We start from the raw sequence: 13,024 nt of genomic DNA, 5'->3' as shown, positions 1-13,024 counted from the left end.
CGGCTGCCGAAGGTCTCAATGAGATCCGGAGTCGGGAGTTAGCCCCCTCTTCCGCGCAGCCAGGTGGAGCCTCCGGCTCCGGCTGGCCGGGCGAGGGAGAGGAGCACCCTTCCAGTGCGGGACAACCAGAACCAGAGGCTGCCCCGGAGTGGGGCGGGGATAGAGCTCGGAGAAGCACCCTGGGGAAAGGGAGAAGGTAAAGGGCGGTCCTCCAGAGGCGAGGCAGTCCACGGCTTGACTCTCCCCGGACCAAGCACCCCTCCTGCGCGCGGCGCACCTCCTGCGCGCACACACACACTCGCACCTCCCTCCGCCCCCTTTCATTCACAAGGTCGGAGCACGCATTCCCGCACGGGGGAGTCTCGCTCGGCCCCCGCGCGCTGGAGCGAAAGGAGAGCAGAGGGGTTTTGCTGATGCCCTCAGCGCTCGCCTGGCTTCGCGCCCACACTCTCGGTACTTTCTAATCCCAGGCTGGAGGAGGGGCTACGGTCCCAGCGCGGATTGGGTGCCGCTTGGAGCCTCACACGACCGCCACCCCACCACCGTCAGCTCCCGCCGCAGTGGGGCGCACCACCGCGAGAGGGAGGCTAGACCTGGGATTGCCCGGCCAGGAGGGCGGAGTGAGGGGGCGGGGAGGAGGCAGAGCGGACGGAGAGAGGGGGAGGGAGAAGAGCGTCCTTTTCCCAGGGAAAAGACCGAGAGCCAGAGCAATCGCGGGCGTAGTAACGACAGCACTCGGGATTATAATAAAAATAAGGCTCACGCGGGACGCATGCGCACGGCCGACGGAGACTAGCGGGTCGGAGCTTCCCCTCTGGCTCACCGCGTGGATGGTGGAATCGTGAGTACTCCGCTTCCTCAACGCCCCCTTCTCTTTCTCGGACTGGCCCCGAGGCCTCAGTCTGGGAAGTGGCCGGGGCCAAGCGGGGCGCCCACGCTGGGCAGGACCTGGCGCTCTCTTCGTCGCCGCGGTGGCGGGAGCGGGTGTGGGTTGGTCGCCTCCTCTGCCATTCCAACCCGGTCGGTGAGTCAGTACGAATTTTGGAGGGGGCAGGGGGCCGGGGCGGGGAGGGCTGTAGGCTTAGGGTGTGTCCGTGTTGGAAAGGGGGCGTCGAGCCACCAGGATCAATTTCTACCGGGTCCACCAGGGCGTGCGCACGATTCAACCTGTGTTTCCTGGGGTCAGTGAGTGGGTGGGGCACGCAGGAGCCTATCCCTTAAACCCTAAAATGCGGGGTGACACCCCAAGTATATTTGGGAAACTCCAGGTGGGTTTCCCCTGGGTAGGGAGAAGGACGAGGAAGGGGCCGGGCGCCAGAGGCAGACAGTTTGAGCGCAGGTGGGAAGAAAGAGGAGACACTCCCTAAATCGCAAAACCTGCCTTTAAGAGAAGCGCAACTCAGGCGGGGCACCCGACGAGCGGGACTGGGATGTGGGCACCCGCGCGTGGACCGTGGAGGGGCTGACTCGGTGTGGGCATTTACGCTTTTGAAAGCCGAATGGTGGGGCACTGTCGCCCAGTCTTTGCCCCACGCCAAGGAGGTTAAGGTGCGAGCGCCGGGGAGATTTTTCTTGAACAAACCCGAGTGATTGACTCTTCTGCACTCTTGGAGCTGTGCTCGGAAAGTTGGAATGCGGCTGGGCGCCCAGGCTGCGGAGACTGGAGAGGGGAGTGGGCGGGCGTGGGACCTAAGGAGAGGCGGCGCGCCGGGAGCGGGGTGGGCTTTTAGGGGTCGGTATGGGCGGCGGCCCTCCCCCCAACCGGTAGTGAATGAACGTGGGAGGGGCCTTGGAACAGGCGGCGCTCGGAGAAGGGCCCGTTTTCGGGCTGTTGTGTGTGCCCCGCGGCGCTCCTGCGTCTGAGCGGAGTGGGCGGGAGAGGCTGGATACTGGGGAGTCTTTGTGCTCTGCGACCTGCCCACCCTGCCTTTGGGGCTGTGGGCGGGAGAAGGACGGTGGGAGAGGCGGTGCGTCCCGACAGGAGTGGGTTGCGATCCTCCAGGACTCGCCAGCGTTCGAGGAAAACCCAGGCAGGCGACTCCAGCGGCAGGCGGGACGCGGCGGTGAAGAGCGCTCGAGCCAGGCGAGGGGGCGCGGGCTGGGCGCCGGGGGGAGCACCCTCGGCAGACAGGCGGAGGAGTGAGCGCGAGAGCGGATTTTCTGTCCGGGAGGAGGGGAGGGCTAGAGTGCAAGTCTCTACTCACCTCGCTTCTTTCTCAGAATCCGGCGGAGGCCAATCCCGATTTGTCGACACCCCACTCCCCCCAGGCCATCTGGCTGGAGTTCGCTGGTTGTCCCAACCGCATCCGGTGCGTTGGATGCGGGCGCGATTCCTCTTGCCCACTGGCTAGCAGGGCAGTCACTTGCCTACCCGGGCTCTGCGTTGCCCCCGGAGTGTGGGGAGCAGGGAGCTCCTGCACCGATCTCCAGTCATCATCTTTGGGTCATTTCCCCTCTTCCGGGGCGCAGGTCGCAGGAACGCTGTGTGGCTGGGCTTCATTTCACCTCTGATGGTTCCAGATTGTGAAATTGCCTAAACAAGGGTCCGAGTTCACGAAACAGTCTGACTTCCTCCCCAGACTTGGCAAGGACATTTCTAATGAAGTGACTCTATCTGTAAATTCTTATTTTTTGCTCATAACCTAATTTTCTGCTGGGCCTCATCCTGTTTATCTTCTGTTCATTAAGTGGCGCCTTTTGTATTATGCATTAGTAACGCGTATGAGAAGCAGTAGTGCCTAATGGGTAAGAGTCCTGGGCTCTGTAACTGTTTTCAAATCCCAGCCTAGCTGTGTGACCTTAGGCAAGTTACATAACCTCTCGGTGCCTTAGTTTTATCATCTGTAAAATGGGACAGTAAAAATACCTACCTCATAGGGCAGCTGCCAGCATTCAGTAAATTAATATAGTAGAGCTCTAGCACATGTGAAACAAAAGCTATTATTACTATTATTATTATGTTGATGCCAAATTGGCTAAGTAGACTTCAAACTATAAAAAGATCAGGAACAAAATGCATGTTTTTGTATGCTATAAAGAGTGTACATAATGAAATAGAAGATGTCCGTCATCAAAATTAGAAACAGTAAATGTTTTCTATGTCAATATTTAAATTTAAGTACAATGCATTTCTTAATCATCTGGACTCCTTTTATTTCAAATAATTATGACATATTTACATACAAGCTTCAAACAGCATTTTAAGAAAATTATCTCTAAGTTTCAAAATATTTCATTTTGTAAAACAGATATGCATAAAAAATACACATTAGGTCATGGTATATACAGAAAATCCACATTTGCATCAAAATATTGCACTGAGTCAGTTGTATTTATGAGAACTGGAAACTTACCTTAGAAGCTAGAAATGATAACTTCTCTAAGATCATTGTAAACATTTTACCCAAAATACCCTTGATGTCAAGAATATAGAGTGATAAAAGTGAGATTACTTTTTCCTCCTTCTTCTCTTTACAGATGAGGAAGCATTCAGAGAGGTTAAGGGTCCAGGCCAGAGATCTCCAGCTAATAGGGGCTGAAATAGGATTAGAATTAGGTCTTCTGACTCCCCCAGGGCTCTTCCACACCACACTGATGATCCTATTTCCAGCACAAGAGAGGCCAGGCAGTAATGTGGCTAGTGTAGTCCCATAGCTTCAGCATGGACCCTCACAGCAGAAGATAAGACCGCATGGCTTGCCTAAGATAAGGTAAGGTCACAGATGAAGCTAGAGGCAGAGCCAGCATTAGAATTTAAAGTCCCACTAGAGTATACAATTAGTTGCATATTCTGTTAATCCCTTGCAGTTTTACATTAGGAACCATTTTTGAGCTTTTCTTAAATTCTTAGAATCTCCTTCCTGCTGGCTTTGACAAAGGTCTTTCCGGTAAAAGAGCTTTTTAGGAAAGGCCTTCAAAGTTACCTAGGAGATTTTATTATTCCAGATTTTGCGGACAAGCAAGAGTGAGAGATGGGCCGGCCGGCAGCGCACCGGTTGAGTTTGCACAGTCTGCTTCGGCGGCCTGGGATTCCCAGATTCGGATCCCAGGTGTGGACATGGCACCGCTTGGCAAGCCATGCTGTGGTAGGCGTCCCACATATAAAGTAGAGGAAGATGGGCATGGATGTCAGCTCAGGGCCAGTCTTCCTCAGCAAAAAGAGGAGGATTGGCAGCAGATGTTAGCTCAGGGCTAATCTTCCTCAAAAAAATAAAAAAAAAGAATGAGAGAGAAAAAAGCTTTCTTATTTTAATGCAATAGCCTGGTTAGTGGTTTCATTCCAGGCGTTTGAATATCAGTTTCTAAAATCCTGCTGTCCTTTATTTCTGCATATGGCAGTCTAATGACATTCACCTTCCACAAACAGATGCAGCTTGTGGCGTAAAGGTCCAGCCCTCACATGAGTGGTTTAGGAATTACATGGCAGAGCCTTTCAAGTGAGCATCTGGCCTTGCAAAGTTATTTATAGGAATGGTGTGTCTTCCAGGGAAGGCACTTCCAGGAACTGTGCCTGCATCCTTGAAGAAGGAAACTATAGTTCTCTCCAGCGTTCGAACTGGATATCCTACCCTTGACTTTGCATCTCTGTATATATACCTCCCACGTGTTCTCAGAAATACAGCCCATTAAGCAGGGAGTGACTTTCTAGCATGTTCCCAAGCCAGTTCAACAGAACTGCGTTTTGAAACCACATGTGTTAGGTCAGGCCCCAGTATGATTGTAATGTGAATCACTGTCCAGTTGGAAAGATTGTGGATTGGTTTTCAGTGAACCACCAGGTGACTCACAATGTGAGCTTCTATTCAAATACATATAGTGTCAGTCAGCAACGAGCAGCGTTCACTCTGAGTCAGAGCTTAGCATTTAGTACTATATGTGTGAGTCACTGACTACCCGGCACTATCTGAGATGGTCCTTGAATGTTACCTTGAACAGCTCAAGAGTTTAGACAAGGCTGCATGGGGTGAGTCAGTTCACAGCACCATTGAATGGGCTTTTGTAGCGGCCATTCACAATAAAATTTGAAGTGACTGAGTGTTCAAGGTAATATTACACGATTAAGAATTCATGAATAAATTACCTTGATTCTAATCCAACTGATTAGAATCCAGCTATTTGCCTGGGGGATCATTTATGAAATATGAGTAATATGCCCTGTTGCCCAGCAGTGATGTTTTACTTGAATTACTTCTGATTATTAAATCATTTTGGGAGCACTTGATTTCTAGTTATTATTTAATTTTACTCCAAATTGTAAAATTCTTTTTAAGTACATGTTAGTATTTGGATTTTAGAGGATGGCGTCCCATGCAAAGTTACCCAGCAGTTTGACTTCCTGAGGTCTGGGTTGTACAACGTGCACCTCAGCCCAGCAGTGAAGTAGAGAACACTTTGTTCTTGGGTTTGTCTCCGTTTGTGCTCTTGTCACCCCGATGCTGCTTGAACAGTGTTTGCTCAAGGCTAGAACACGTTTGTGGTGCTGTTCTAAGGTTTGCGACACCCAGCACTTCTGACCCTTCTGGGGCTGCATGGCTCCATCAGCACAGGCTGGCATAGCTGATCCATTTATGCAGGACAGTGGGAAGAGTGATGCAACCTATGGCTTACCCCTCCCTTGTAAATGACTATCATGTCTCAGAGTAGGATGATAATGACACTTAAGGGACTAATAGATTTCTTCATTTGTTAATAATTGGTGGCAAGAAGTTATTATCCTTGGACCTAAGGTTAGACTACTGTTTAAAAGTACATGTATATTCATGGGATATTACTCAGCCATAAAAGACAAAATCGTCCCATTAGCAACAACATGGATGGAGCTTGAGGGTATTATCTTAAGCGAAATAAGCCAGAGGGAGAAAGACAGACACCACATGATTTCATTCATATGTTGAAGATAAACTAATACAGGGACGAAGAGAACAGTTCAATAGTTACCAGAGGGGAAGGGGGTGGGCATAAGAGGTGAAAGGGCACATTTATGTGGTAACTGACAAATAATAATGTACAACTGAAATTTCACAATGTTATAAACTATTATAACCTCAATAAAATAAAACATTTTTTAAAAGTAAATGTATATTTTTGTGTGTCTTCTGATGGCTCCAAGAGAACCCCTGGTGTGTGGACTTTACAATATACATTTATTGAGTGTCTACAAGTACCCATTTCCAGCGATAACCCAGATACTAATTCATACATCTTCTGTTACGTAGAAAGGTATAGATACTTCTTTGCATTTAATGGGGACTGTACATAAAGAGTTCCATTCTTCCTGACTTAATGTAATTCCTGGCAAATTCAGGTTATTGGGACTCTTTAATGAGTTAGACTATTTATAAAATTGAAACAAAGTTTCTATGTAAATTTGCTAAATTCAGCAAGGAGCTATAGGCATTTTTGTGACTTTCATCATTGCTCTGAACTTTATTATTTATGGTGAGTTATACCTTATAGTAAAGTGTACACATCTTAAGTGTCCAGCTTAATCAACTTTTCGTCAGTGTACCCCCATGTAACCATCATCCAGATCAGGATTTCTCAACCTCAGCACTATTGACGTTTTGGATTGAATACATCCTGTTCTGAGGACTGTCCTTTGCATTGCAGGGCGTTTAGCAGTGTCCCTGTCCTCTGTCCACTAGATGCCAGCAGCACTCCTCTCTAAATGTGACAGCCAAAAATGTCTCCAGACTGCCTAATGTTTTGGATGGCTGGGGGGGGGGGGGGGCCGGGGACAGCGGCTGGAAGATCAGTCACCACTGCTCTAGATCTAGATGTAGGATCATTTTTAGCCCAAATCCTTAAGACCCCCTCTTGCTTCCTTCCAGTCAATACCCTCACAGGTAACCAGTCGTATAAGTTCTCAAACCCTATATTAGTTGGGCCTGTTTGAACCTCATATGGAATTATACAAGACATTCTTTGCATCTTCTTCTTTAGCTCAGCACTATGTTTTTGAGATCGACTCGTTGCATGTGTTGTGACTTCAGTGCTGTCCACTGTTACTTTATGTGATTGCATCACAGTTCTTTTATCCGTTCCACTATTGAAGGACGTTTGAGTGGTTTCCAGTGTGCGGCTATTATGAATAATACTAATATGAACATTCTTATTCATGTCTTTTGATAAATATAAGCCCTTATTTCCATTGGATGCCCAGGAATGAAATTGCTGGCTAATAGATTGAGTGTATGTTTAGCTGGATTAGATACTGTCAGTTTTTCAAACTGTTTTTACATCCAAATCAATTTACACGTCTACCGGCAATATATATACTGCTTCACATCCTCACCAGCAATTATCTTGTCCACTCATTTAATTTTAGGCCTTCTGGTGGCTCTATAGTGGTGTATTGTTGTGGTTTTAATGTTTCCCTGATTACTGATGATGTTGAGCACCTTTTCTTGTCCATTTGTATATCTCCTATTGTAAACTGCCTTTCAAGTCTTTGGCCCATTTTTCCATTGTGTTTTCTGTCTTCTTCTTATTGATTTGGAAGAGTTCTTTGTAGATTCTACATATAAGCTATTGTCAAAAATGTGTGTGGGCCAGCCCAGTGGTGCAGCGGTTAAGTTCACACGTTCCGCTTCTCGGCGGCCCGGGGTTCGCTGGTTCGCATCCTGGGTACAGACATGGTACCGCTTGGCAAGCCATGCTGTGGTAGGCGTCCCATGTATAAAGTAGAAGAAGATGGGCACGGATGTTAGCTCAGGGCCAGGCTTCCGCAGCAAAAAGAGGAGGACTGGCAGTAGTTAGCTCAGGGTTAATCTTCCTCAAAAAAAAAAAGTGTGTGTCTGTGTGTATTGTAAATCCCAATCTGTGCTTGCCTTTACACTCTCATTCCATTATGTGTTTACTTCTGTAGTTTCTGTTGAAAAGACATGATTCTCTGAAGGTAACATGTCTTTTTCCTCTGGCTGGTTTAAAATTTTTCTCTTCGCTTTTGGCTTGCCACAGTTTGAATATAATGTACCTAGAGGTGGTTTTTTAATTTGTCCTACTTTCACTTCACTGAGCTGCGTATATCTGTGGATTGATATATTTCATCAGCTTTGGAAATTTTTCACTCAGTATCTCTTTAGATATTGCTTCTTACCTGTTTTCTCTCTTCCTCTCCTGCTTCTGGGACTCAAATCTAACATATAGTAGACTTTTTCCTTTTTCCCCCTCATGTCTCTTATTCTATGCTCCGTTTTGTCCGTTTTTTTGTCTCTCTCTTCTTTAATTTGAATGTTTTCTTTTGACCTGTGTTTTAGTTTACGTAACCTTCTTCTGCTGTGCCCAGTTTTCTGTCAAACCATCTAGTGAGGCGCCGGCCCCATGGCCAAGTAGTTAAGTTTGCGTGCCCCTCTTTGGTGGCCTGGGGTTCGCTGGTTTGGATCCTGGGCACAGACCTACACACTGCTCATCAAGCCATGCTGTGGCGACATCCCACATAGAAGAGCTAGAATGATCTACAAGTAGGATATACAAATATGTGCTGGGGCTTTGGGGAGAAAAAAGAAAAAGAGGAAGATTGGCAACAGATGTTAGCTCAGGGCCAGTCCTCCTCACACACACACAAAACTGATCTTCACTTCTTCGTGTTAAAAAAACCCCAGCTAGTGAGTTGTTAATTTCAGAAATTGTTTTGTTCTAAATGTACTATGTCCATTTGATTCTTTTCAATACATTTAAATTCTCTGGTGAAATTTCCCATCTTTTCATCAGTTTTGTCCATCTAATTCTTGTCCACTAAATCCAATATTGAGTTTGTTTGTGAGGCTGTATCTATTGTTTGTTTTTTCTACCCCATTTTTCTATCCCTTTGCACATCCAGTAATTTTTATTATATGTAGACATTTTATATAAAGAGACTGTGGAGGTTCAGATAGTATCTTCCACCAGCAAGGAATCTCCCTTGGAGAGATTTCCTCTAGGAGGATGAGGGACTGACTACTTCAGTCCTAATAGGTATTGAAATGGGTTGGAGCTGGTTTCACTTTTAATAAGACTTACATAACCTCTGGGCATTTCTCATTCCTCAGGTATTTCCTCCTGGGCTTTGGATTTAGAGCTTAGTGAGTTCTGTCTCGTCAGTTCTGGAAGATGACAGACTCGGTCTCACCTTCGAAGGTTCTGAGCTTTGCTTTCCTGCCTCCACCCTCCCCAGGTGGCTTCCACATCTGGTGAATGTCTTGAGGAGGCCAGCCATGTGCTTGAGGAGGGCCTTGTGACTGAAGGGAGACCTGTTCTCCCACATGAGACTGTCGAGTCCCCTTATGTCCTCAGCCCATGCTCAGAGTCTACAAATGCCCTCAGAGAAAAAACACCTAGTAACAGCTGCTCACTTTTGAAGAGCTCCCCCGCTCAGAAATTTTAGTAAACTTAATCTTTTTGCTTCCACAGCTCTCTGATGTCTTTAGAAATGTGGTTTTATTTATCTGACTTTTTTAGTTGTTGCATCAGAACAGTGGTCTGCTCTGACCTATTAGCATTTTTCTTGAAGTTATTTTTCTTGAATTAAGTTTCTTCTTCTATCTTTGGATCACATTTTTATCTTTCTATAATATCATTTGTTCCAATCTATATTTTTCTTGAATTAAGTTTCTTCTTCTATCTTTGGATCACATTTTTATCTTTCTATAATATCATTTGTTTCCAATGCAATTCAGAAACTGAACATTAAAAATTTTGCCATTTACAAGTATAAAATGTAATATAGATTTTGTAGTTTAAAAACATTAGAAGGAAAAGAAGCGTGTTGTAATCCCTGCAGCTCTGTATGCTTCAAATTGCAGTCGTGTGATGTAAGATGCCTGAGCACTGAAATAAAGCGAACTGGGTTTGAATTTCAACCCTGCTCACTGGTTTTGTGAGCCTCTGATTCTAAATATGCATAACAGGGATAATTATACTTACTTTATAGTAAGATGTACAGCAGAGGGTTCAAGAGATTTTCACATTAACAGGAAAACTTAATGACAATTAACAAGCCCCAGAAGTACTAAGGAAGAAGCACCAAAGGGAAATAATATGCACAAAGGTTTTGTGTATGAGCTCAGATGCTAGAGGCTTTCAGGGATCAAATTACTTACAGACTAAAAGCTTTAAATAGGATGGGAGCTTGCTATTCCACATTATTTATAATAGGATCATCAGCACAGGATGAAAAATGCTAACTAATAATGGACATGAGGCACAGTTTGAGGAGCCAATGCTACCATTCACTAAGGGATCATGAAGAATTTTCTATAGGAAAAAGTATAATTTATGGAAAAAGAGACATGGAAGGAAAATTTGCCCAGACAGACCTATTAGAGTAGATAAGGCTAGTTAGTTACTGATAAACACACCTTTTTGTACATTTTTATTATCTTTAATTTGCATGTACGTTAACACATTTCATAACCCATCTGCTGTAACTGGTGGAAAAGAAGTTCTTCAACCACCCAATATTCATCCAGGCCTAATGTCTGTAAGATTTGTGGCCAGCATAAACAGAACGAGCTGGGAGAGCCCCAGGAGATTGGACCAGAGGGAGGGGGGGCTTCTGCCGCACTGGGTGAGTTCCTGCTCTCATGATCAAACAAGGATGCCTTGTCTGTAAGAGTTTCCACAGTTCCAGCCAATAATAGGGGCAATAATAGGAAGCTTCATTACAAATGTGATTCATTAAAGACAGTTAAAATAAAAATGTATGTTACTTTTAAGAAACGTAATAACCTTATAATACACACACTTAAAATACAATATCCAGGGGCCGGCCCGGTGCTGCAGCGGTTGAGTGTGCACATTCTGCTTTGGTGGCCTGGGGTTTGCCAGCCAGGGTCCCGGGTGCGGACATGGCACCGCTTAGCAAGCCATGCTGTGGCAGGCATCCCACATAGAAAGTAGAGGAAGATGGGCATGGATGTCAGCTCAGGGCCAGTCTTCCTCAGAAAAAAGAGGAGGATTGGAAGATGTTAGCTCAGGGCTAATCTTCCTCAAAAAAAAAAAAAAAATATATATATATATATAATATCCATATAATAACAGCAATATCTTTGTCATACCCAACAAAATTAACACGATTTTGGCATCATTTAATACCAGCTATGTTGGTTTCCTAGGGCTACCATAACAGAGCACCCCACACCGGGTGGCTTAAATAACAGAAATTTGCTTTCTCACAGCGTGGAGGCTAGTTCAAGATCAAGGTGTCAGCAGGTTTGGCTTCTCCTGAGGCCTCTCTCCTTGGCTTGCAGATGGCCACCTTCTTGCTGTGTCCTCACATGGCCTTCCCTCTGTGTGTGCACATCCCTGCTGTCTCTCTGTGTGTCCTAATCTCCTCTTCTTATGAGGACAGCAGTCAGATTGGCTTAGGGCCCCACCCTAACGACCTCTTTAAAGACCCTGTCTCCAAACACGGTCACAGTCTGAAATGTTGGGGGTTAGGACTTCAACATATGAATTCTATTCATATTCAGTCCATGACACTAACCTTATCACCTTCTTTCTCCTCAGTCTCTTTACTCTGACTGCTTCCTCTACCCTCCTCCTTCTTTTTCACACACTAACTTGGAAGAAACTGGATCTGTTGCCCCGTGGATTGTCCTACATCCTGAATTTATTTGCTTCTTCCTCATGATGCTAACTTTCTCCTCTATTCCCTAAATTCCTGCAAACTCAATGTTAGATCCAAAGGCTCCAATGGACCAGATCGTTTCATGGATAGTGCTTGCACTTCCTACTGCATCCCATCAGAGGGATACAATGTCTACCTGACTGGGCCACTTTTAGTTATGCTGAAGATGTTATTTCATAAAGGCCCTTCTGAACACCTGGTAGGTCACTTCAACGTTTACAGAGTGGCTGATAGGTATAAGCTGTGTATGGGCACATGCTGCAAAGGTTAACAGGTGCTACTCTTGTTACAGGAGCCTTCTGCTTGCCAAAAGATCTTGACATTGTCCACTCCAGGCAGACTCTTTGAAGCCCTGACCCTCAGCAGGGCCAGAGTGACTCTCTGATGCCTATGTAGTTGATCTCTCCTCCTCCCCTTGCACCACCAGGAGCTGCTACCCTGCCTCCTCCTAGCTGTCACTTCCCTGGCTGGACTGGGGATCGATGATGATGATGATGTCTTTCCCCTCTGCATTGTTAATTTGGAGAACTGTTCTGGGTAGAAGAAACTGCATCACCTCCAGAAATGCATCTGAGGATATCAGATGTTCCCGGACCCTTGTCCTAGTATTGAAAGGTATTTAGAGGGTACCTAGAAATATGAGTGGCCGTTAGGGAACATTGAAGGGGCTGTGTCCTTTTTCCCCTTGGGAAGATATAGTCCTCGTATCACTTCAGAACCAAAGAAGAAACTTGATTCATTCTTTTTATTATTATTATTGAATAAATTTGATGTGTAACTGTGTAAGTTTGGGTACAGTTTACTTTGACACAATTATATATTGTAATATGTCTATGTATTGTAATATGAGTGCCAATGTAGCGATGTTTATCACATTACATCATTATAGTACAACATTATTGTCTATATTCTTTATACTACGCATTAGATCTCAATGGCTTATTTACTAATTTGTACCCTTAAACACCATCTCTTTTATCCAACCCCACCACCATCCCCTGGTAATCACCATTTTACTCTATTTTTTATAGGTTTAACTTTTTTAGATTCCACATATAAGTGATATCATACAGTACTTGTCTTTTTCTGTATGACTTATCTTGCTTAGCAAAATGTGCTCAAGATCCATCCATGTTGCTGCAAATGGGAGGATATCTTCCTTTCTCATGGCTAAATAATATTCCATTGTGTATATGTACCACGTCTTTTTTTATCCATTCATTCCTTGATGGGCACTTACATTGTTTTCATATCTTGGCTATTGTGGATAATGCTGCGGTAAACATGAGAGTGCATATATCTTGTCGAAATCCTGTTTTCATTTCCTTTGGGTATATACTGAGTAGTGGAATTGCTGGATCGTATAGTAGATCTATTTTTAATTTTTTGAGGAACCTCCATATGGTTTTCCATAGT

At 45.2% G+C, this 13,024-nt stretch overlaps 1 protein-coding gene across 6 annotated transcripts in view; it reads left to right on the top strand.

Moving 5' to 3' along the window:
* RGS20 (regulator of G protein signaling 20) overlaps positions 1–13,024 on the top strand; it is a 95,043-nt gene that overhangs the window by 29,844 nt on the left and 52,175 nt on the right. Inside the window, exon 1 of one of the 6 annotated variants that reach the window (XM_044744157.2) lies at positions 558–841. The exons of 2 other annotated variants lie outside the window; for them this stretch is intronic. The gene's annotated coding sequence lies outside the window, so the exon portion shown is untranslated. Of the gene's footprint in view, positions 1–557; positions 1,025–13,024 lie in introns of those variants that run through there. 3 more of the 6 variants (XM_070481280.1, XM_044744159.2, XM_070481282.1) reach the window with 3 other exon arrangements.

The sequence above is a fragment of the Equus asinus genome, chromosome 12 (genome assembly GCF_041296235.1).
Source record: "Equus asinus isolate D_3611 breed Donkey chromosome 12, EquAss-T2T_v2, whole genome shotgun sequence".
Lineage (NCBI taxonomy): Eukaryota > Metazoa > Chordata > Mammalia > Perissodactyla > Equidae > Equus > Equus asinus.
The sequence above is the reverse complement of the archived record's forward strand: the minus strand, read 5'-3'. Positions and strand labels throughout refer to the sequence as shown.